Raw genomic sequence first — 22051 nt, 5'->3', positions numbered from 1 at the left:
ATTGTGCGCCATGATATCTGGGCTTCTGCCTGGCGCCATGCCATCCGCCGCGCTGGTTGCGCATCGAGCGCGGAGCCGCTTTACAGCAGCCTTGGGGCCCCGGGGGCGCGAGGGGCTGCCACTCAACGTCGGGGCGACATCCTCGTGGTCTGGCCTGACGGTGGCGTCCGCATCCTGGACTGCGTCGTCACGCACCCGGCGGCTGCATCGTACGTGCGAGACGCAGCGGAGGCTGGAGGGTCTGCGGCTGCGAAGGCTGAGGCGAGGAAGCGGGCGGAGTTCGCGGAGGTTGGCGAAGGCTCTGCGTTCGACTTTGTGCCGCTTGCTGTTGAGTCATACGGCCGCATGGGTGTCGCGGCGTCGCGGTTCTTGTCGGAGCTTGGCGACCTGGTGGAGGCGGCAGGTCGGGTGTCCAAGGCCGCTTTCGTACGGACTGTGTGTCGGGAGCTCAGTTGCGCCCTGTGCAAGGGCAATGCGCGCATGTATTACAACTCTCTCTCGCGCATTGCCGTTCGTGTCGGGCACAACTTCCGGCCGGGCTGTGATGAGCCGATGGAGGGCCCGGATGATGCCCGTCTTACTTAGTTGTTTCGTTTGTGTCGCTGTGTGCTTTGTCTTCCTTTGTTTTTCATTCGCGTTTTGGTGGTCTTTCCTGGTTTGCCAGCCCTGTCGCTTGTAACAACATTACAGCTCTAAAGTATTGGGAGAATAAGTTAGGGATCTAGCTAGAACTAGTTACCCCTCGGAAGGCCGCTACGGAGGGGTCACCAGAATGACTCATACGTACACGGAAATTGGTTAGTCAGCATGGATTCGCACGGGGTCTAGGGTCGGAGTCGGTCCCTCAGAATCGTGGGATGCTCAGAGACGTGTCGCATATAATAGAGCTCCAAGAAGAGTTCTAGGAGAACATATACTAGTGCCCTATGTGGTATCAAGAAGCGACCGTTTGGAGTGCGAATCACTAACCCCTTTCGAGGTCTGAAGTGCTATTATGTTCTTTGTGTAATTGGCAGTAAGTCGAAGCCAATTCCCAGTGAAAATTATTGACTGTCATTACATTTTGGCTCTTCTGCAGGGATAATAGTTCTTGCGGAATTTGAAACGACGCTTAGCATGGCCGGGGTCGTCCTAGGAGACGAGGTCATGAAGCGAGCGTATGGAGGTAATCGCGTGCATGTCCAAATTAGTGCATTAAAAGAGCGTATGAAGGATATGTTCGACGGAGATACGGGGTTACATGACTGCCTAGAAGCAGGACTGTACTTCCAAGATGAGCCTTACCTGAATAAGGACCACCACTACCAGCAGACTCCAGCCAACGAGCAAGGGATCGCCAACACCATTACTACTTTGCTCGGTGCGCACACTCTCCTAGTGTTAAAAGTGGCACGACATGGAAAGGTGTTCGCTCTAGGCATGCGTAAACTCATGGAGACAGAATATTACCCTACGCAAGACTCCATGGAAGGATTCATAGCCCAAGTAGGCACCATATTTTGCCAGCAGTTCACCGAGGCTTGCCGAGTGCAAGAAGTGCAAGAATTTGCGGTGGAATTGTCGGATTGGCCTACGATTGCCAACGGTTTCATGGAAGCCATCGACAAATTCCCAGACAACAAGCTAGACTACAACGGGCAAGATTTGAGCGGCCTAGTGCCCGCACAAGTCATCGGCCTAGATGCCGCTACGAGACTTATCAGCAGTCCCTTCTTGGGGGCGCTGTATGGGCTTCTTCCCCCAGTAGGGAAGGTGCTTTATGTTAACTGGGCATTAACGATGTCTGGGACGGATCGATTGGCAGCCAGTCTCGCCCTCCTCAACCTCGATCCTACTGCGAAGAAGTCGCAGGAATACAACTCGAAATATAGCACCCAAATACCTTCCCAGGAGAAGGATTGGGCTAGGTTATTATTACGACTCATGGTACTCGTCTCCATGGAGCTAGCAGTGGCGGATTCGCTGTCGCAAACCGCCCGCCTCTTCAGCCAGATGACAGGCTGGGCAGACCAATTCGGACCATCTTTTCCAGTCAATTCTGTGGACGTTCTCGGATGGACTTCGCAGCAATGGACAGCAGTGCGAGCAGCGGCTACTGATTTTACCTCGGGGAAGACCGTGCGACACCCAGGTACTAATTCGCCAACTCCTGTGCAAGGACCTAGTGTGTCAGCCTCGGACGGCATGAGATTTCTCGAAGCCCAGATGCGTAACAAGAATAGTAATTACCGCATGCCCCCTCGGAAAAGTCCCCAGCAAGTTTGGGTGGACTGGTTCACTACCATGGAGAAGTTTGTCACGCTGTTTCCGACTCCCCATAGTATCGTTATAGAAAGCATAACGGGCGGCGTAAGTAACGATGATCCGCGAGTTTTTGGGTGGAAGTCCAAGTGTGAACGGTTCACGGCCAATAATGTGACGTGGGGCACGTCGGAATTTCTGACGCATGTTCGAGAGCAAGTCCTAAGCACAACAACCACCAGACTAGCGGCTTGGGAGGAGTTGCAGGCCCTAGAGGTCACCTACACAGACCTAGCAGACTGTGTAGCATTTAGCACGCACCTACGTAAGCTCTATCAGCAAATTTATGATGTTCCCTCAGCGGAAATAGAGCCGGTGTCGCGGCTACAACGCATCAGAAAGATACATGAAATTGTGAGCTCAATTCATGTTAAAGGCAAACTCTCCGCACCAGTTGCTCAAGCATGGAGAAGTTTTACGGATTTTCAATCTACAGCGTTGTTCCTCCTCTATGTGAACCAGAATTTACATACCGCCGAGACCACTGCGCAGCTATCTGCGGACTTTGTCAATGTCATTTGCAATCAGCTTGTTGCGGCACACGACATTTACACGCAGTTGCACGCTACCACGAGTGCTAGCCGCTCTACGAATCGTGGTGCAGTTCTTGCAATGAATCAAGGACCTAGAAATGCAGGCACTCGGGCCCCAGCGGGTCGAGGAACACGTAGATCACGCTCGTCCGGCTCCCAGGGAACCGACGGGTCCGATCGCGCAGTGCGTGGTAGAACCGGTAGTCGAGGACGAGGAGGTCGACAAACGGGTCGCGGGGCCTCAAGCAGCCAAGCCCGTGATACCGGATCGGGTGGCCAATCCTTCCGCCAAGCCGTTGAACAGTTCGGAGTTAAACGCCCAGACTTGCATCCTCCGTATCTACGTCGACTAGCGGGATTGCCGGCAATGGACTATGACGCATGCTTACAAGCCATCAGGCTTATTGCTGAAGTGAGTAAGAATGGGCATGAGTTGCAAGTCATGATGCCCTTGCGGCTCCGTAAGGACCGGGCTTTCACACCCTGGTTACATGAGGCCAAGACCCTCACTAGACATGCCAAACAGCATGAGAGTCCAGAATTCCGGAGTCAAGTGGTTTTGAGTTTTCAAAGAAAAGCTCCGCCACACATGCACATCCAATGTGAAGACACCCATACCCATAAAGCCAGCTTTGACATTCGAGTAGGGGGTGCCTTGGTAAGAACTCTGTTTGATTCCGGTGCCAATGTGACGGTCATCAGCAAGAAGTTACTTAACCGGATAGGCATCTCTTGGAGGTCAGGTTCAGATACGACCCGAGTTGGAGGTATTGGGGGTGAAGCTACATGTTTGGGTGATGCAGAAGTACCAGTCAAGATGGGTAGTTTCCATCCCATCTACAACATGCAGGTTGTTGATGATGCCCTCCAAGGCTATGATTGCATCATAGGCGATGATCTTATGTATGCACATGCGATGGGTATAGAATACCATGATAAGAAAGTGGTCATTACTATGGACAATGGCAAAGATAGTAAGCGTGTTGTGGTTAGCAGAAGACTAACGCTCCCACGTACTGACCCTTTCACAGTCATGACTATGGGTGGCCAACGGTCACCACCTTCCCAAGTAGGACCAGGATCTTGGAAGCAATTCAAGGCACTCAGGCGTGAAATTGCAAAAGGGGCGCAAGTTGCCTATCGTGTTCAACTCGTCAGCAAAGATAACATCATTGATGAGAATCCAGAGACAGCACAGGGTGAAGTAAATCCCCCCAGCCAGTCAGCCGGCTCTAGCAAGCTAGCTGCAGTTATCCAGAAGGTTATAGACAAACATAGTGGACCAAATGGGACCCTATGTGGTAAGATCCCTCCACACACTCATGCCAAGGGATTTGAGTGCAAGATTGAGTTGACAGAAGGAGCTAAGCCAGTGTACATCAGACAGTACAGACTTACTCCTCTCGAGAGAGCTGAACTCATTGAGAAAGTTCAAGAGTTCCTAGATAAGGGATGGATTGAGCCCAGCTCATCCTCTTGGTGCTCCTCTGACTTGTTTGTTCCTAAACCTAACGGTAAACTGAGATTTTGCGTTGATTTTCAGGCATCTCAACCAGCGCACCGCAAGAGATAGAGGACCCCTTCCGCACCAAGGTGAGCTACTGGACAGTCTCCATGGTTCCACAGTGTTTAGTGCATTGGATTTGGCATCGGGGTTTTATCAGCTCAAGATGGAAGATACTAGCAGACCTCTGACAGCTTTTCCCACGCCATATGACTTGTACCAATGGTGTGTGATGCCAATGGGCCTAAGTAATGCCCCAGCTATATTCCAACAGGCTATGAACACGATTCTACGTGATCATATTGCGAAGGGGCATTGCCTAGTCTATCTATATGATATCATCATCAAGTCCCGCACGCTGCACGAGCATGCACTGCATTTGGACGCGGTACTGACATCTTTGCACGAACACAATTTGTTCTGTCAGTTGCCTAAATGCATATGGGCACAATCCCAGCTCAAGTATTTGGGTCACCTAGTATCTGGCGAAGGAGTGCTGCCTGACCCAGCTAAGGTGAAGACGTTAGAACAGTGGGAACCACCGCTAACGTTAGTGGCCAACTTAGCCGCCGCTGAGTCCGAGCATGATCAGCGCAGAGCTACCCGAGTACGGGACGATATAGCTACAGAATGCCGCAGATTCCTGGGATTTATGAATTATTTCAACAGATTCATTCCTAAATACTCAGAGATAGCCTGCGTGTTGCATGCTCACACGCAGAAGGCTCCCCCTAGCTGGACGGACGAATGCACATCTACTTGGATAACATTGAAGCGCTTACTAGGTCAGGCGACGATGATGTTCCATCCTGATTTCTCCCTGCCTTTTCATGTGTACAGTGACGCATCTATAAAGGCAGTAGGGGGTGTGCTCATTCAGTTCCGTGACGGCGTGCCGCATCCGATTGCGTACGTTGCGCGCAAGTTAACTGCAGCTGAAATCAATTACACCACAACCGAACAGGAGTTGCTGGCCATGGTGTATTGTTTCTCGCAGTGGCGCTGTTATCTAGAGGGCGGTGATGTCAAGTTGCATACCGATCACGAGCCGCTAACCTGGTTGGCGTCGCAAGCACGACTCAACCGTCGACAAGCGCGTTGGATGGAATTCCTCGCGAGCTTTGAGTATGAAATCCTATACGTCAAGGGCGATAGGAACGTGGTGGCGGATGCCCTCAGCCGGATGCTGACCCCACCAGCCGCAGAGAACCTAGAGCTTCCTTGCGAGCATTGGCCTGACGATGCTATGTCGTACAGAACCTCGCTGGGGCGTGCCGCCCGTTGTGCACCAACCGACGGTGGCCCAGCTGTCACCCAAACCGGTGGAGCGCGCGACCCAGTGGCTCGCGCGCAAGGTGCAAACAACGAACTTGATGCAGCGCATGCAAGCGTTGCGGCGTGCTCAGTCCGAAGCTTGTCAGCAATTAGTGGCGACCCGGTCCGCCAAGCGACGGACCCAGATGTGGGTAGCAGATCAGGAGGTTCGAATCCAGCAATTCGAACAGGACATCCAGCAATTGTCGCAGAAGATCCTGGCGATGCGCACAGCGCACGCCGAGCTGCTCCAGGAAATGGCTACCGACTTTACACTGTCCTTCTCGGAGGTTACACCAGACGTAGCAGCAGCCGGGGATCAAGTGCCGGCAAGCCGACAGGGGGTGGAGGCGACCCCGGGCACACAGCCGACACAGGCGGAGACCGCAACTCACGTGAAGATGCCACGAACGCCGGTGTGCTATCGCAGAAACGTGTTAGGTTTGCTGATCCACTCGCAATTGTGCACGATACAATGCAAGCATCAGCGCATGTTCCCCCCACAGACCCCCATGCATCAGAAGGGCCCCTGACAGCGCATGGTATGGACACAGAAGTCCAACGGAAGAAACGAAAGGTCTCACAGGGTCGAGGGAGCATTGCAAGTGAGAAAACAAACGCCACTCACTTTACCAGTAGCTCGGGGAGTAGGACGCTTGAGAAGCCTCGTCAGCCCAAGTCGTACCCTACTCCTATGGATGTAGAGGCTGACCCCTCGCTAAGTTCCTACGAGACTCTGGCAGAACGGTTGTTTGAGAGAATCAGGAAAAGTACATTACACGATGCTAATGTCTCTACTGAAGAACAACGAGAACAATTAGGGCTCCAAGAGAGTCCTGAAGGGGGCCTTTTGTGGAAGGGAAACCTCTTATATGTGCCTAGTAGTGCAGAGTTAAGGCATGACATCCTGTACTGGCACCATGATGTGCCATGGTGTGGACATTTGGGGGTCCAGAAAACTCTTAATTTAGTCCAACGTCAATTCTGGTGGCCAGGCATAACTACCGACATAAAGAATTACGTTCAAACATGTTACAGTTGTCAGAGTGATAAGCCAGATAGGCAACGGAGGAAACCTCCCCTCACTCTAATTGAATCGCCCAGCGCATGCTGGAGGACGATAGGTGTGGATCTAATCACAGATCTAACCCCTACCAAGCAGGGGGGTTACAACGCAATTGCAGTGTTCTGCTGCCACTTGAGTAAGATGGTAAGATTGGTTGCGACGCACACTACACTCACAACCCAGGGCTTTGTGAATATGTTCTTCCGAGAAATCTTCCCTCATTATGGTTTTCCCACTAAGATAGTTAGTGACAGGGGGCAACAGTGGAACTCTGAGTTCTTCCGGGCCTTATGTGATGCGGCAGACATCAGGTTAAGCCTCAGTACCGCTTATCACCCTCAGACTAATGGGCTAGTAGAAAGAACCAATGAGGTAGTGGAGACAGCTTTAAGGCATTATGTGGGAGCAGACCACACAAACTGGAACGACAAGTTGGCGTTCATAGAGTTTGCCTTAAATGATATGTACCGAGATACCACTGGATCCACTCCCTTCAGAATGAATAGAGTCACAGTACCGCTAGCACCTTTTGAGGCGGTCAAGAAACGCATATCTCATAGGGAGGGAATAAGTGGACCTAATGCGGAGGTGGCCAGTTGGGTGGGCATGTCAACCCCAGGTGCAAGGACCCTCATCCGAGCTCATGATGAATTTGCCAGAGCATGACGCAGTGTTCATTGGGCCAAGTCCAAGATGAAGGAGAATTATGATAAGCACGGAGTGGTGCGCCACCAGTATGTAAGAGGGCAGCCCGTGTGGCTGAGCACTCGAAACATTAGGCTAAGACACCCCAGCTTAAGACATAAGTTCAGTCCCAAGTTTGTTGGACCAATTCAAGTACTGGAAGCCAGCGAGAATGGTTCCACAGTACTCCTAGACCTCCCAGCTAGCCTTCATGTCCACCCAAGAGTTTCAGTGGCCCTAGTGAAGCCCTATAAGCTGAGAGAAGGGGCAGAAATCATTCCAGTTTGGATGGATGGGACTGAGGAATGGGAAGTAGAAGCGATTACCGACCATAACATGGTCCGAGCTAAATCGAAGAAAAAGCAGGATAAAGTTGAATTCCGAATCCAGTGGAAGGGCCATGCAGAACCCTCCTGGCATGAATTCGTTGACTGTGAACACAGCATTGACACAGTGCAGAAATATCTTGGCAGTTGCACCAAGCAAGTGCGAACTCAGATATACAAGAGCCTCTCTCCTCAAGAAAAGAATTGGTTGACAGGTGTCTACGAACAAGAAGCTCTAGCTGTTCGATGTTCAACCTATAAATGCAGGACGAGATTGCACAGCACGAAGCCCAAGAATTGGCCACTGCTATTCGCATTTCCCTCATCCACACACGGGGCGATGCGTGGGACGCCGAGAGCGACAACGCTCCTGCAGAGTCTTCCAACGGGCCTCAACGACGGGCTGATGCGACCGGCAACATACAGGACCTCGTGACGGCAACGAACCAATTCGCTGCGTTGTCCATGGATAATGTTGCATCTGACGACCAAGACGTCGTTCCGGGATCTCCAGTTTCAGGGTCCCCAAGTAGCGATGTCCGTGTTAGGGACCTCCGAGTCCTGCCGCAGCCGAGAAGCGACGCTAGTATTCCGTCATTAATTCTTACAGACGAGGACTCTGAGGATCACGTGCGACAGTTGGATTCGGATCATAGCTATGGGGAATCCGCGAACTGTCATTCGGAGACCGATTGGCGTGACGTTCCGCCACAGAACTGGCCAGAGTGATCTAGACTTCACATCCAGTATAGACAGATTGTATTGCACAAGAATGCAAGGCAGTCTTGCCCAATAGGGGGTGATGTGTTATGACAGGATGGTGAGAGCTCCTAGATGATGCATTACAGCTCTAAAGTATTGGGAGAATAAGTTAGGGATCTAGCTAGAACTAGTTACCCCTCGGAAGGCCGTTACGGAGGGGTCACCAGAATGACTCATACGTACACGGAAATTGGTTAGTCAGCATGGATTCGCACGGGGTCTGGGGTCGGAGTCGGTCCCTCAGAATCGTGGGATGCTCAGAGACGTGTCGCATATAATAGAGCTCCAAGAAGAGTTCTAGGAGAACATATACTAGTGCCCTATGTGGTATCAAGAAGCGACCGTTTGGAGTGCGAATCACTAACCCCTTTCGAGGTTTGAAGTGCTATTATGTGCTTTGTGTAATTGGCAGTAAGTCGAACCCAATTCCCAGTGAAAATTATTGACTGTCATTACAGCGTGGTGGCACATGGTGTGTTGCTGTGAAAGGAAGTGAAGAAGCGAGCCCACACAAAGTAGGCTCGACAATGGGCGAGACAGCCAGAGCCGATCTCACGCCGAAATGGTGTGTTGTTGTGATTTTCACCACCAAAGCTGAAGCACTCTTTACTTTCCTTATGGAGGGCGTGGACAGCCGAGCCAGAACATACTGGCGTCACTGCCCTGTAGCCTTTCCCATGCAATCGATGGATTTATTTCTTCATTGATGCAGGCAATTGAAGTGCAGCGAACGCAAAGCATCTGCACCTCGACGGGATTCCAGGCACCCCGTGGCATCAACATGCTGAAAATTGAGCACTCATCATTCTTGCTTTGACTGAAAAGATGCGTACCTTGGCATCACACAAGGCAGATTGCTGATGCAACCCCGAGGGTCGCTTGCACGGCAAGGATGCGGCTGTCCTGGATGGACTTTGCCCTCTCCAGCTTCCTGACAGCCTCCTTTGCCTCGTTCATGGCTTGCCTGGTGATGAGCATCTCTGCAGTGCAGGCCTCGTATTGCTGCACAATCTCCGCCTCCCTGCTCATACCACACACGTGTTTTAGGCGTGTGCTCTGCTGTGCAGTTGTCCATGTTGGACGAGCAGATGACATGATGTCCCATTTGCTGTGCATAACAGCACACGTCCGCATCAATGTCATGGACATCGACCTTCACAAGCAAGAGGATCAATGTCCATCAATCCCTGCCAGTGCACATTCTTTTGTGCGTTCTTTGTGCGTTCATGATGCCCCACTGAACCAGCAGCATTGCTTTGCCGGACTTCGTTGATTGCCGGACTGCATGGGCGTCTGGGACGAGAAGTGGCTGCAGCCAATTCCATGACTTGCTTTCTGGCGACTGCTCCTGCTCAGGTCCGAAGACCAGTGCTGCTCAGTTTGCTAAATAGCAGAAACTTTTCCTGGCTTGTGATACCGTGTAAAGTTAACATATAGCACGCTTTGTGAAGCCGATAATACTGTAGGTGGCTCGCGAGAATGTCGGTACTTGTTTCGTGAGAGTTCTAGCATTTGCGCGTGCACAATAGCGTGAAGACCCCATGCTGTGGGTGTCCCTGAGATGGCTGCTGAATTGGTTGGATGTCGAAGGGCCGTACATGCGCGTCTACGTACCACACATATGACAAGGCATTGCATGCAATTGCAGTGCGAAAGAACACCGCAAACGTACTCGTCCGGATTTTCGACCCACCTCATCAGCTGCAGCTTTTCAGCACGAACGCTTTCGTCCTTGGTCATCTCGAGCTCCCCTTCTTGCTCAAGGCGACGGTCGTCAACCTGCTCCTTAAGTGCAGCGATTTGGGCGAGTTGCTTGTGAGCATACTCAAGTTCCATCCTCAGTTTGGCAAGCCGTGCTTGCCAGCAGGACAGGTCGACGCCTAATTTCGCTTGATCCATCTTGATAACGTGGAATAGCCTCTTCTTTTCTTGCAGGTACCCCTGGAAGTTCGAATTATTCTCCACCAGCTGGCTCGTCAGTGAGGGGGTGGTCTGTGTTCCGACTACACAATCGATGGAGCACGTTTCCATCCCCAACGTCGACAATCATCTGAGCAACCATATGATGAAATTTGCGTTCCATTCCGATGTGGGATTGCTGCCTTTGAAAAAATGTGCCTGATGCTGGACACGGGGGTAACACTGACGCGCAACGTTGGTAAACCTCCCTATCGTTCAGACAGGCCTCGTCGAACACAACAAAACAGAAATATACCAGAAAGTTGCAGTCAGAGCATCACTGTAAGACGCGTGGCATGCTAACCCTGCTTCGCTTCGCATACGACCCAAGAGTGACCAGATAGCTCACACACAGATATGGCTAAATATCTCGAGATAGATCAGTCCCCGATATCTGGACACACACTGTATGATACAGCCTGCATTGCAGGCGGTACAGCACTCAGCTTGGCTCACATACATCACAACACAGCATAGCGAGGACCCAAGCTTGAGTCCTATGTTGAAATCTCACATGGACTAAATGTTACAAGCCCAGACCATGCTGAGTCACATGCCTGAAGGCTGCAGTTCCACGCACAGATCTGAAGTCTCGGGGACACCAGATAAAGCAGATTCCCAACCATAACAATTTCGATCACATGTTCGATCCACTCTGCAGGACCAATCGAAGAAATGCATGTCCTGAGGGCAAGCATGTGTTATCAGGCACGTCATGCACGTACATCAGAAGGGGTAATCTCAGGGGCAAAAACCAGAAAGGATGGGCATGCTTCAAAAGTTCTGCATGCGTTCCTCTAGCCTGCATCTCGGCAGCTCGTTCGTGAAAATCGGACAATACACCTGGGAACAAGCATGATCCGCCTAGAAGATGACATGATTCACATGTTTTCAGATAGCACAATCCACTATACCTGGAAAACTAATCTCAGGTGCCCAAAATAATCGATGAATCCTGTGCTCTCCCGACGCACGGAGGCAGAGTCGTGTCATTGCTATATGGCACCTACAACATGCCATGAATAGAAGATGCCGCGTTGGTAACTCCCTGTATTCTCAGCAGGGGTGCACGCGTGCAGCTAGGCTGGAGTGTAGCCAGTTACTATTACTGCAACCAAACGTAAGGGGCTGCGCTCTCAACACAAATTGGGTGAGAACACCCAAAAAAAGTGGATGCTCTGCAAAATAGTTGGCTGCAAGCCTCGTGATGAGGGTGACTTCTGCGCGTTTCATATGGGTTGATAGGACATGGAGGCTGTGCTGGACACGAGGTCTCGCGCCGAGGCAAAGCGGCTGGGCGGAACAAGGTCCTTGTCCACCAGGCTGGAGTCGGGGCACCTCTGTTGGAGACCGTGCTTGAAGAACTCCTCGATGTCCATGAGCAGCTGCTCTGCACCTTGTCTGGTGCGCCAAGCGCTCTGCACAGTACGCATGCCCCATGAGTGCTATTCTTTTCAAAGACAGAAGCCTGTCATGAGCTACAAGACGCCAGCATATGTGAATAGGGCGAGTGTCTGCTTACCTGGCGACGCATGCTAAGTCTGTTGGGATATGGCCCCCGATGTGTAGCAGCCACAGCTATTCTGGCCGTGATAGCTGTGGCTCCCGACATTCATGCGGGGTGGAAAAGAGGGCATTCTTTTGCCGCATCATCCAGAAGCGCCAGGGCAAAACCACAGCATTCACGGAAACGCATGAAAGCATGGAATCATTGGGTTGAGACCTGCCACGATATCATCAGGTATGCCATCAACACTGTGCATTCAGGTCCCAATACATAACGAACATCTCTAAGTTTGGTTTGCTTGTACTTTACTTTTGTGTCCGAACAAGTTGCTTCACGGTTTGTTTTGTGTTGTCAGCAAGCGTGTGGGCAGGGAGCCGCGCACCGGGTTCTCCCGGCCATCCGCAAGGGTGTTCAGGCAGCAGTATGCTTCGTTCCCGACGAAGTCCCATATGCCGCGGGTGAGTGCGATGAACGCCTTGTCCTCCAGCACGCTGCGGATGCCTTGCAGGAAGCCATCCAGCGTCTGCTGGAGCACCGTGATTGGCATCGCCTGGGCATTCTGTTGGGGGTGGTGCCGCGTCTGGTACCCCGCGTAGAGCCCTCCCTCGGATGTGTGCATGATGATGTCATGCATCGAGCCTACTCTTTCAAATACGAGCCTGCCCAGCCTCGTCGCCGTCTCGATCACCGCGAACGAGTAGATGTGTCGCACCTCTTTGATGACCTGCATGTCGACACACCCTGTGATCACACCATTGAACGTAAACACACCAAGACTCCTTCATGGCCGAAGCAAAGCACGACGCGCTGCGCACAACAGACAAGACGCACACCAGCAAACATCCCCTTTGCAATGTGCTCAGGTTATGCATGATGCTGAATATTGGTGTGCATCTTACCTGAGCGGTGTGTGCCCCATATGGAGGTTTGTTGTTGCCAGGACACCTTTGCGCGGTCTCCCTGGGACCGAATTCTCGCATGGGGCGGCCAAGAGATGGAGGCGTGATGGTCGGATAGAGCGGCGGAGGTTGGCGCGGACCCTTGCCGATGGCACCATGACCGGACTCCAGGCCCAAGTGCTCTGGGGGAGGCACCGGAATGCCAGCGGCAGAGAGGTGGCGGTACGCGCTGGGCGTCTGGTACAGCTGTTGCTGTGCAGGCGTGAGCTTGGCGGCAGCCATTGGCGCTTGCGCAGGGGGAGCGCCAGGGCTGCGATACGGCGGGAGGGGGCTAACGTTGCGAGGTGCGATCAAGTTCGCGAGAGACTCGTCGGGGCCGTTCGGGACGCGGGGGGTGAACATGCCAACCCGTGGGGTCGGGTGTGGTTGCGGGTGAGGAGTGGAGTCGTAGCCACTCCATTTCCGTAGCTGTCCGTCGAGTTGCGAGATGTCAGAAAGCAGCCGGCGTAGGGAGTTGAGCATCACGATCTCGCACTTGTACATGCACGAGCCTGAGACGATGTGCGCTGCTTGCTTGTCCCACGCCCAGCCCTTTTGCCGCATGTCCATGGCGATTTCCACGCCTGGCGACATTGCGCCGATGACGGGGACTGCGCCGTTGGTTGCACGCTTGCGCAGAAGGCCTTGCAAGCGGCACGTCGCCAGCATCATCTCGCGAATGACCTGCAGCAAGGGCTTGCGGTTACCCAATTGTCACTGATGATGATGAGGTACTGGCGCTCTCTTCAAGTTTAACTCGTGCGAGCGGCCGGGCGTTTATGACAGGCTTGCTTGTTCCGACCACTGACGTTCGATGAGCTGTACCACTTCGAATGTGCTGTCTTTGTTGCTTGTTGACTATTTCCTTCCACTACCTAAGTGATGTTGTGATGAGGTACCTTCTCACAACACTACCACATCCACAGGGACATTGGAACTGGCACCCGCAATGTGGGTGTAGACCGTGATGAGCTATCGTGCCGCCTATACCTATCTGATAGGCTATCACAAATAGCCTTACACGCCTCATAACCGTACAACTTGGCATCGTCACACTCTGCAGCACATAATGTGTTGGCAGTGACATCGTGTGAGATTCCGGTGGTCCGCGCCTCCAGCAAAGCAATCGTGCAGCCTCATGGTACAACTATCATCCAAATTGTCCGCGTTAGCCAAGGGGGCGTTGCACTACAATGCGAGCAAGCATGCGGCAAGCACTCCAGATGCACATATAGCTCAAAACTCACCTCTGACATGCGCGTCTCAACAGCGGTGACCATGCGTGGGAGGTGAGTCACGATGATCTCATACTCGCCGAGCTCGGAGCGGATTTGCCGGAGCATGGTGCGTTGCACAGCACAGCCGGGTGCTGGCTCGACGTCTGATGCACCGCCATGGGGGCCCATGCTCTGCTGTTTTTGGTGTTCGTGCGCAAGCTTGTTCATCAGCTTGGCCTTGCTGTCCTGCAGCCAGCGGCTGACGGTGCTCTCGAGCAGGTCGTGCGCGGAAAAGGGCTGCACCTGCTTGAAGGGCCGGAAAATCTGCGTCTCGAGGAACATCTCGAGGCAGCCGATCTCAACGACAGCGTTCTTTGCGGACTGCGTGGGCTCTGGCTTTATCGTCTCGAGCAAGTACACAATGAGGCTGGAGAGGTTGTTGCAGTACACGCCGGCTGTGAGGACCTGCATGTGGCGTGCGTTCTCAAACATTACGAATGGTGTCCACGATGACGATGATGTTCAATGAGCTGATAGGCTTGCCTCTTCCGACCGCTGACGTTCGATGGGCTATATTGTTTCAAATGTGCTGTCTTGGTTGCTTGATAAATATTTCCAGCCATCCAGTAGTTTGTCGCACAGTTGTATGAGCCTGTGAATAAGGGACTGGAGATTGGACCAAGCTGCCATATTTAGTTGGAAGGAACGTACCGGGAGGGTGGCAAAGTCGGGAAGCACTGCTGAATTATGGATGTCAAGATCGCTTCGAAGCTCGTTCTCCGTGAGGCGGCAAAGATTGCCGATGGCGATGGTCAGCTGATCCTTGCCCATCCGGTTGCTCGCCATGAAGGCTGCTACATCCTTGCAGCCCAAGCGATGCCGCCGAGGAGTACTCTGCAAAGGTCACAGGCACCGTCACTCTACGTCCACATTGGTAGCAAACGCATTGTATACCTCCAATGCTATGGCTACGCTTTGTGCTACACTCAACCCTCCGGGCAGCAATTCTCTGAATGAAAATGTTGAGTACTACCCTATCCCATGTTTCGTGCCAGGTTGCAATTTAGCATCACAACAAAGCATCAACAAACGCATTGTACACCTCCAATGCCATGGCTACGTTTTGTGCTACACTCGTCCTTCTGGGCAGTGGCTCTCTCAATGGAAACTTTGAGTATGACCCTCTCCCGTATTGCGTGCCAGGTCGGCAGCAGAACAAGGCATCAACATGACTTCAACAGGCCGTTTTCCATACATCGTATCACGAGCCATCGTGCAATGCTGTGGCCATCAAGGATTCGCAGTCAGGGTGCGCAGAGGTGTCTGCAGTTCTTGCACTTGTGCGCTAGAATGTCAAAATGTCTGCAGTATACAATGTTTGGGCAGCAAAGTGGGGACAGTCCCTCCCCCTGCGAATGTGACATCACACAGCCATGGCAATAAATCGGCGCCGTTGTTTCGCCAGAGTGAGCTTCGACACCCGTTTCTGTCCCCAAGCTTTGTGTATTTGCAGGCATCTGGACCCAAAAACCACTCATCCCGGCGCTGATCGGCGCACCTGCTGCTGCATGTGTCCGTTGGGATGCATGACATCAAGAAAGCTGGGGCAGCTGGGCTGAACAGGCTCCGGATCCGCGCGACTGGTGTCGCGGACAGGGCTGCCATGGGGCCGCATGCCTGCGGGGGCCAGGAGGTGGTGCCACCGCTCTTCCGCCGCGTCACTGAGTAGCTGCCGCAGCCAGTCCTGCTCCTGCGGGTGGTGGAGGTCTTTGAGCTGGGATGCCAGCTTGAAGGCGGGCTCAAGCGCACTGGGAGGCTTTTCCTTGCTGCGCTCATGCGGATCGCACAGCCCCAGAGGCATCGCCTCCTCCAGCCTGTAGTACCTCCTGAACGCCGCCTCCACCAGCAGCTTTGCCTGCACCACAGCGCTCATTCTCAGCACATGCCTGCAACTTCTTCCTGCGGCTTTGCGTTGCTCATGTCATGACAAATGTGGTGGGTTTGAAGCACACAACGTTGTTTCGGCTCTTAATAAAACCAAGCTCGACGATCAGACCTATAAATCTTTGTGCTAGCTAGTCTGCATCATCATGCGTGGTCTGCATGATGAGAAGCTGAGTGTGGTCGTCGGTGCAACAGCCAAACAGGCCTGAACGCCTGCAATACTTGGCGCAAATCCCAAGGATAGCTCCAGAGTGATACATGGCCTGCCATCGATTGAATGGATCTGAGCTGCAGAGAGCACTGCAGTTTCAGCGCCACTCTGTGACACACTGCTTTGACATCACATCGCCCTCAAGGTCGATTGCGAATCGCTGATGGGAGCGCACCCGTGCACGCAGATGATCGAGCTGGGTTCGTTCCAATGAGTCCAGCTCGATGCGGCCCAGCAGCTCCAGCTTCTCGTTGATGAGGCGTAAAGCGACGGGCGTCCGGGAGACGATGTCGTCGCGGAGGTACCATTGCAGCCAGCACAGGTGCACGGAGGAGCCCTGCAGCATGTGGTGGCGGATGAAGTCGCCCATGAGCCACAGCCAGGGCTGGTCCAGGTGGAGTTTCCTTGGGCCACAGCGGCTGCTTCGCAGAGCTGCTTCCAGCGTCACCTGCATCGCAGAGCAAAAGTCAATCCAATGCCAGGCGATTGGGGCTAGGGCTCCTGGGTCCAAGGCTGGAATCGTAGAAGGTTACGCCTACGCAGACTGTTTTCCGCAATGTCAAACCCAGTTGAATCCACTACCTCGAGATACTAGGCTGACATTGCACACAACAGCGTGGACTCCAGTGCTTTCCAACATGAAACAGGCGCAAACTTTACCGTACATCACAGATGCTTGGTGTCAGTGTTTCGCCAGACGCTGTCATATTCCGTGTCCAGGTGCCCGGAAAGGGGATTGTAAAAGATCCAATTCCCAGGCTTTCCAGGAAATGTGTAGATCGGATCTTTTGCAATCCCCTGCTTCAAGCCCTGAATCAAGGGGACAGAGTTGCATGACCATCTGCTAACGGTCAGGTAACGGTCAGACAACGGTCAGATACGCAGTCACGGCAACGCAATTGGACATGAAATGCAAGAGCGCCAAAGCGATTTGGATAATTGAGAGGGCGTGACATCAAGTCGCTGTGACCGCACCTTGTAGAGCTGCATCAGGGAAAGCTGCAAGTGATTGCTTGGCAGGGTGGGGCCAGCCACCGGCATGTGAGTCGGATCCATGCCCAGCGCAGGCACTTCCTCTTCCACCTTCCACAGGCGGATCACGATGCGGCCCCACAGTTTCGACCGGAAATCTGCACACGTAATGCCATACCTTTAGCACCTCAACGTGCACCACAAAAGAGTGATCTGGTGGAAGGTGGCAGCAGGTGTAGATCCTATCCATGGTGTGTGGCATTCAGTACGATAATCAGGATATTAATGTCTGTCCTGGTGAATTGAAAAAGTTGTCACAATGCCTTCTGAATCTCTTCTGAAGAGACTCATTGACCTATGCACACAAGAGTCATCGGAGGCAAATCTGCTCCATGTTCCTCGTGACAGAGCCTCAAGTTGCTCGGCAATTAACAGGCAGCATACAGACAGCAGGAAAATGTGCAAATACAAGATGAGAAGGAGGCAAACACAGAGGGTGCGCACTCGTCAAGTAGGCGTCAACATGCAGCAATCCTTGCACATGCCCACGGCCGCTGGGCGGCATTGCTTCCAGCCACCAAGTGACGCCCTTGCCGTCTGTCCCCCCGTCCATGACATTGCCATCCATCATGGTCCGGTCTGGTTGGAGGCTCGACTTCATGATCGGGCGCTCCATCGCGTATTGAGTCCCGTTGCAGTACTTGCATTTTGTGCCAAAGCAGGTGCGTTTGAACGCGGCCCATGAGTTGTTGCAAAATGCGCAACGCTTCAACGCAGTAGGCTTGTTGGCGCCCTTCGGGCTCCCCATCCCCTGGTTGCTGTCTGGATAGCCATCATCCGACAGCACCCGCATTGGTGACTTGCCCAGCCCCAATGCTGGGGGCTTCCCAGTCACCCCCCTCTCGTCGTTGTTCACGACCATCTGAATGCCAAGGGCGGTGTCAAGGCGTCGGAAGCAATATCTTCTTGCAATATAAAAGGGACAACTTGGAGCGAATGATTTTGTCACCTAGCAGTCGCCGCATCACACGTGGAAGGTGAGCTGCTAATGTGGTGCTTGTGATCGAGACATTGCAATGTTCAAGGTTCTAGTGCGCAATATGGGACCGATGCCAATGCGCGTGTTTGACATGGATTGGGTGCATGTGTGACATGTCCCAGCTTGACGCTGCTAGACAAAGGGCATCGTTTGCTCTAAGCTTTTCCATGCAGGCTCATGCAGATGAGCCAGAAGTCAACCCTTGTGGGCTTGCGGTCGTGCCAGCCACGCAAATCGTTCGTGAGCAACCCCTCTGCCCGAACATGCAGACGGATCGAGAGCAGACCCTGTGCCCGCCCATGCAGATGGACCACGAGCGAACCCTATACCTAAGCACGCAGATGGTTCGAGAGCAGACCATATGCAACTCATGCAGACGGACCGAGTGTGCACCTTCCATGCATGTTCCAATGGCACATGCGCCTCAGCGATAGGTTCCTGTCCCCCCATGGCAAAGACCTTGATGGTCAGCATTTGATTGAGCTGCCGCGCGCCCCCGGCGGCGGAGGGAGCGTCATACGGGACGGTGCCACCCGGTGCGAGCTGAACGCTGGCCGGTTGCGAACCAGGCAGGGAGAGCTGAACCGTGCATACTGTGTTGCCATAGTGTGGCAGCACCCGCGTGGATCCCAGCTGAGGTGTGCCGATCGGCGGACCTTCCATGCCAGCAACTTGCATGCGCATATGGGACACGGTTTGCATGAATTCCTGCTGCCTTTCGTCCTTGTTCGAAATGTCAATGCCCGCCTCGTCATCCCTGCACCCCAAACCAACACCCGTAAGCGCGTTCCGCAGCATCTAGCTTGTTGCGGCGACCGCTTCAAGATAGTAATGCGTCGTGGTAAACTAATGTGGCATTTTCGCGGCATCATTTGAGGTATGGAGCATGGGACGCAGGCTTGTAGCCATGCACGCAATGCTATCAAAGCAGCAAAGAAAGGAGACAACTGCCGTGTGGGGCGGGTGCTAAAATGTCGCGCTGATTGCAACCCTCTTTTGAGAGGTGTGCTCTCACACTGCAGCACTGGTAGATGCAGAGCAGATTCCTGTCATGAGGCGTACCACGTGAGATGAATGCACTCATGGTGGGGCGCCAGCGGCTTGACTAGGATGTCCCACAAGCCCAAGGCTTCTCTCAGCAGCTTTGTGCCGTCCGCTAACAGGACTTTGGATTGCTGGTGCACCTCTCTCAGGCAAATCTGCACGCACACCTGCACACACGACAGACATGGAGCCCGGAAGAATACACGTGCAAATCATATTACAGCTTTTTAATGATGCCCTTGCGGTGCATTGACTAACAGTGTGCAGAGGTTTCTCCAGTTGCATCGAGGTGCTCAAATTGCTTGCATTCAGCATGCATGGTTGCACATGGTTCGTGTGCATGACAGCAAGCCCAACCAGAATGTCATTTAACTTAAGCATGTTTCACCCTTGTATGCACAGGTGCATTGCGACAGCAAAACGCTGGGTGCACGCCATGAGGGTTCATACCTCATAGGCTAGCACGCGAGCGAAGAACTCCGTAGGCCTTATCCTCGTCGTATTCACTTGTCGCTGTGGAAACTGCGCCGGTAAAACATAATCTGTACCGGTGGCTTCGTTTACCTGCGAGTGACAGGCTTTTGGTTTGGAACGGACATTTCATTCGCTAAGATGTGGGTGGATGTGTCGTCGGCATTTTGAGCCAGTAGACATGAAAACGGACGATTTTCTTCAATTGGTTCTAAGGAGAGTCTATTAATGCATTTCAGGGCCTCGAAGTGCTTTGCAAGCGACTTGGCTGTAACTGCTGCGGACTGGCGACTGCAGGCGTGCACTGTGCAGCTCAGGCGAAAACGGGCCGACAAGACTTGAAACATCTACTACAACATCTCTGTGAACGCTGAACAATGTGTCATCGAACTATACGAATGGCACGATGACGGCGATTTCGCATGGATGCTTATGCCCCATTTGCTTCCTTTCTTCCTGCCAGGAATCCTGGGACCCGTTAAGCACAAGCGTACCTGGTGTGTGCTCGGTGCTTTAGCCTTGAAAAACTGGTCCATGCTTCTCGAGACCCTTTAGACTGCGGAGCTACTTTCGACAGCACAGAAAGGCGAAGAGCCATGTCTTGCAATACAGTCACACTTGGCACATGACCTCCGCCGGAAATACAGGAAGAAGCGTGCACAAAGGGCGTGAAATGTTCAATCTGTCAACGTCCTTGTGTCTTAGCTAGTATCATGGGCTGTGCCGTTCCCAAGAATGTGCAGTGGCCACTATTGACTCATCATGCTTATCATAGCGTAGCGTCCAGCATCCATGAAGCATATCGGTGCAAATCATGTACAATGTTTTGTAAATGCATAAAAGAAGTTTTGCGCAATGTACTGCAGACGAGTTGTCACAACGACTGCCATGTCAATTTCGAAGCTGTGTCATCCCTATTTTCGGAGCGCTGTATCCCAAAAATTTAGACGGTTATCGAGAGTTGATCCCAGATACTATCACAAATTGAGAATATCTTGCACTAACAACGTAGCAAATCATCGTGTAACAGCAGCCTGCAGCCCGCCAAGAAACCCCTGTAGCCTGCTGTGCCTCATGTAGTTGTCAATCATCCCCTTAACGCTGATTGCAGTGTTTCCGCTGTCTTTGCGTTTTTAAGTACCAGGACTGGCTTGCAAGTACGTTGCCATGCAGGTGCTTCGGTCATCTACTTCGCATCTGCAGCTAAACAGGGCATGCAATGGCCGAGTGGTTGGACAAAGACGTAGCTACCAGCCATTGGTTGTCTCGGCTGCTCTGACACCTGTAGCCGGTAGTGGAACGGGGCGCCAGACGTGGAATGTGCTTAGTCGTCTGGCTGATGTGCTCCCGAGTAGGTAACTTTCCATTTGAAGGTGGATAATTGCCTGCGTATGGTACACCGAGCCTACAATCGTCGCGGTCTGTTCGCAACTCTCATGCCAGCATGTAGCAGCGACTGCATTGTCGATGTTCCGGGTTTTTACGATCATGCCTGTGACGTTTATTTATCATTAGTGTATCGTTGCTTGGTTGTTCTGGGAATCAATAAATGGTCGTTCGCAGCTAATTGTCCCCTACCTCTTGCTGCGGGCGACCCTGGGAGTAATGACTAAACGCACGTCGCGCTCGATCTGGCGTGCTTATGTTTGAAAGGACGCATAGCAGCCTAAACGTTCTTTTTGTACACGTGGATTGCTCCTTGCTGGCGGCAACAGTGACACCTCAGCGAGGGTTTGCTTGCCGGAAGCTAGTTCTGGCATGTCGTGATTACAGATGTCCAAGCTCAGCATCCATGTCTCTAAAGAGTTTTCCTTTAAATTCGCGTTGGGATGTGAAGTGTGCAACCATGCTACATTACGAGCTGGCGTTTGTCAAGAGCAGAGAACATTGTGTTCAGCCAACGACGCCCAACGAAACGGCGCAGCATGCAGCGCGAAAGCTGGTGAACCTTGGTTGAAAGCATAACTTGTGTTCGTCACGGCCAAAGGGCTCGAGCAAGCTTGAGAGCGACCTCATCTGCCCAGCAGCAACGCACATACAGGAATGCGCAGCAAATGCCGTCAGGGGTGTAAATCCCGGAAGGTTGTCGTTGCAAAGCTTCGAGCCTTCAGATGCGGCCCTACACTTGCCAAGCGGCACGCTCCTAGGTTGGTTTGAACGATGTCGTGCACATCTGTGCAGGCGTCGCAAGTGCGGCCAATCGGGTGTCCCGGACACGAATACCGGTGGTGGGCCCCCTCGTACCCCACCTCCTCGTAG

This window comes from Nuphar pumila, unplaced genomic scaffold (genome assembly GCF_984573655.1).
Source record: "Nuphar pumila unplaced genomic scaffold, dmNupPumi1.hap1.1 HAP1_SCAFFOLD_251, whole genome shotgun sequence".
Taxonomy (NCBI): domain Eukaryota; kingdom Viridiplantae; phylum Streptophyta; class Magnoliopsida; order Nymphaeales; family Nymphaeaceae; genus Nuphar; species Nuphar pumila.
Note: the sequence above shows the minus strand (reverse complement) of the source record.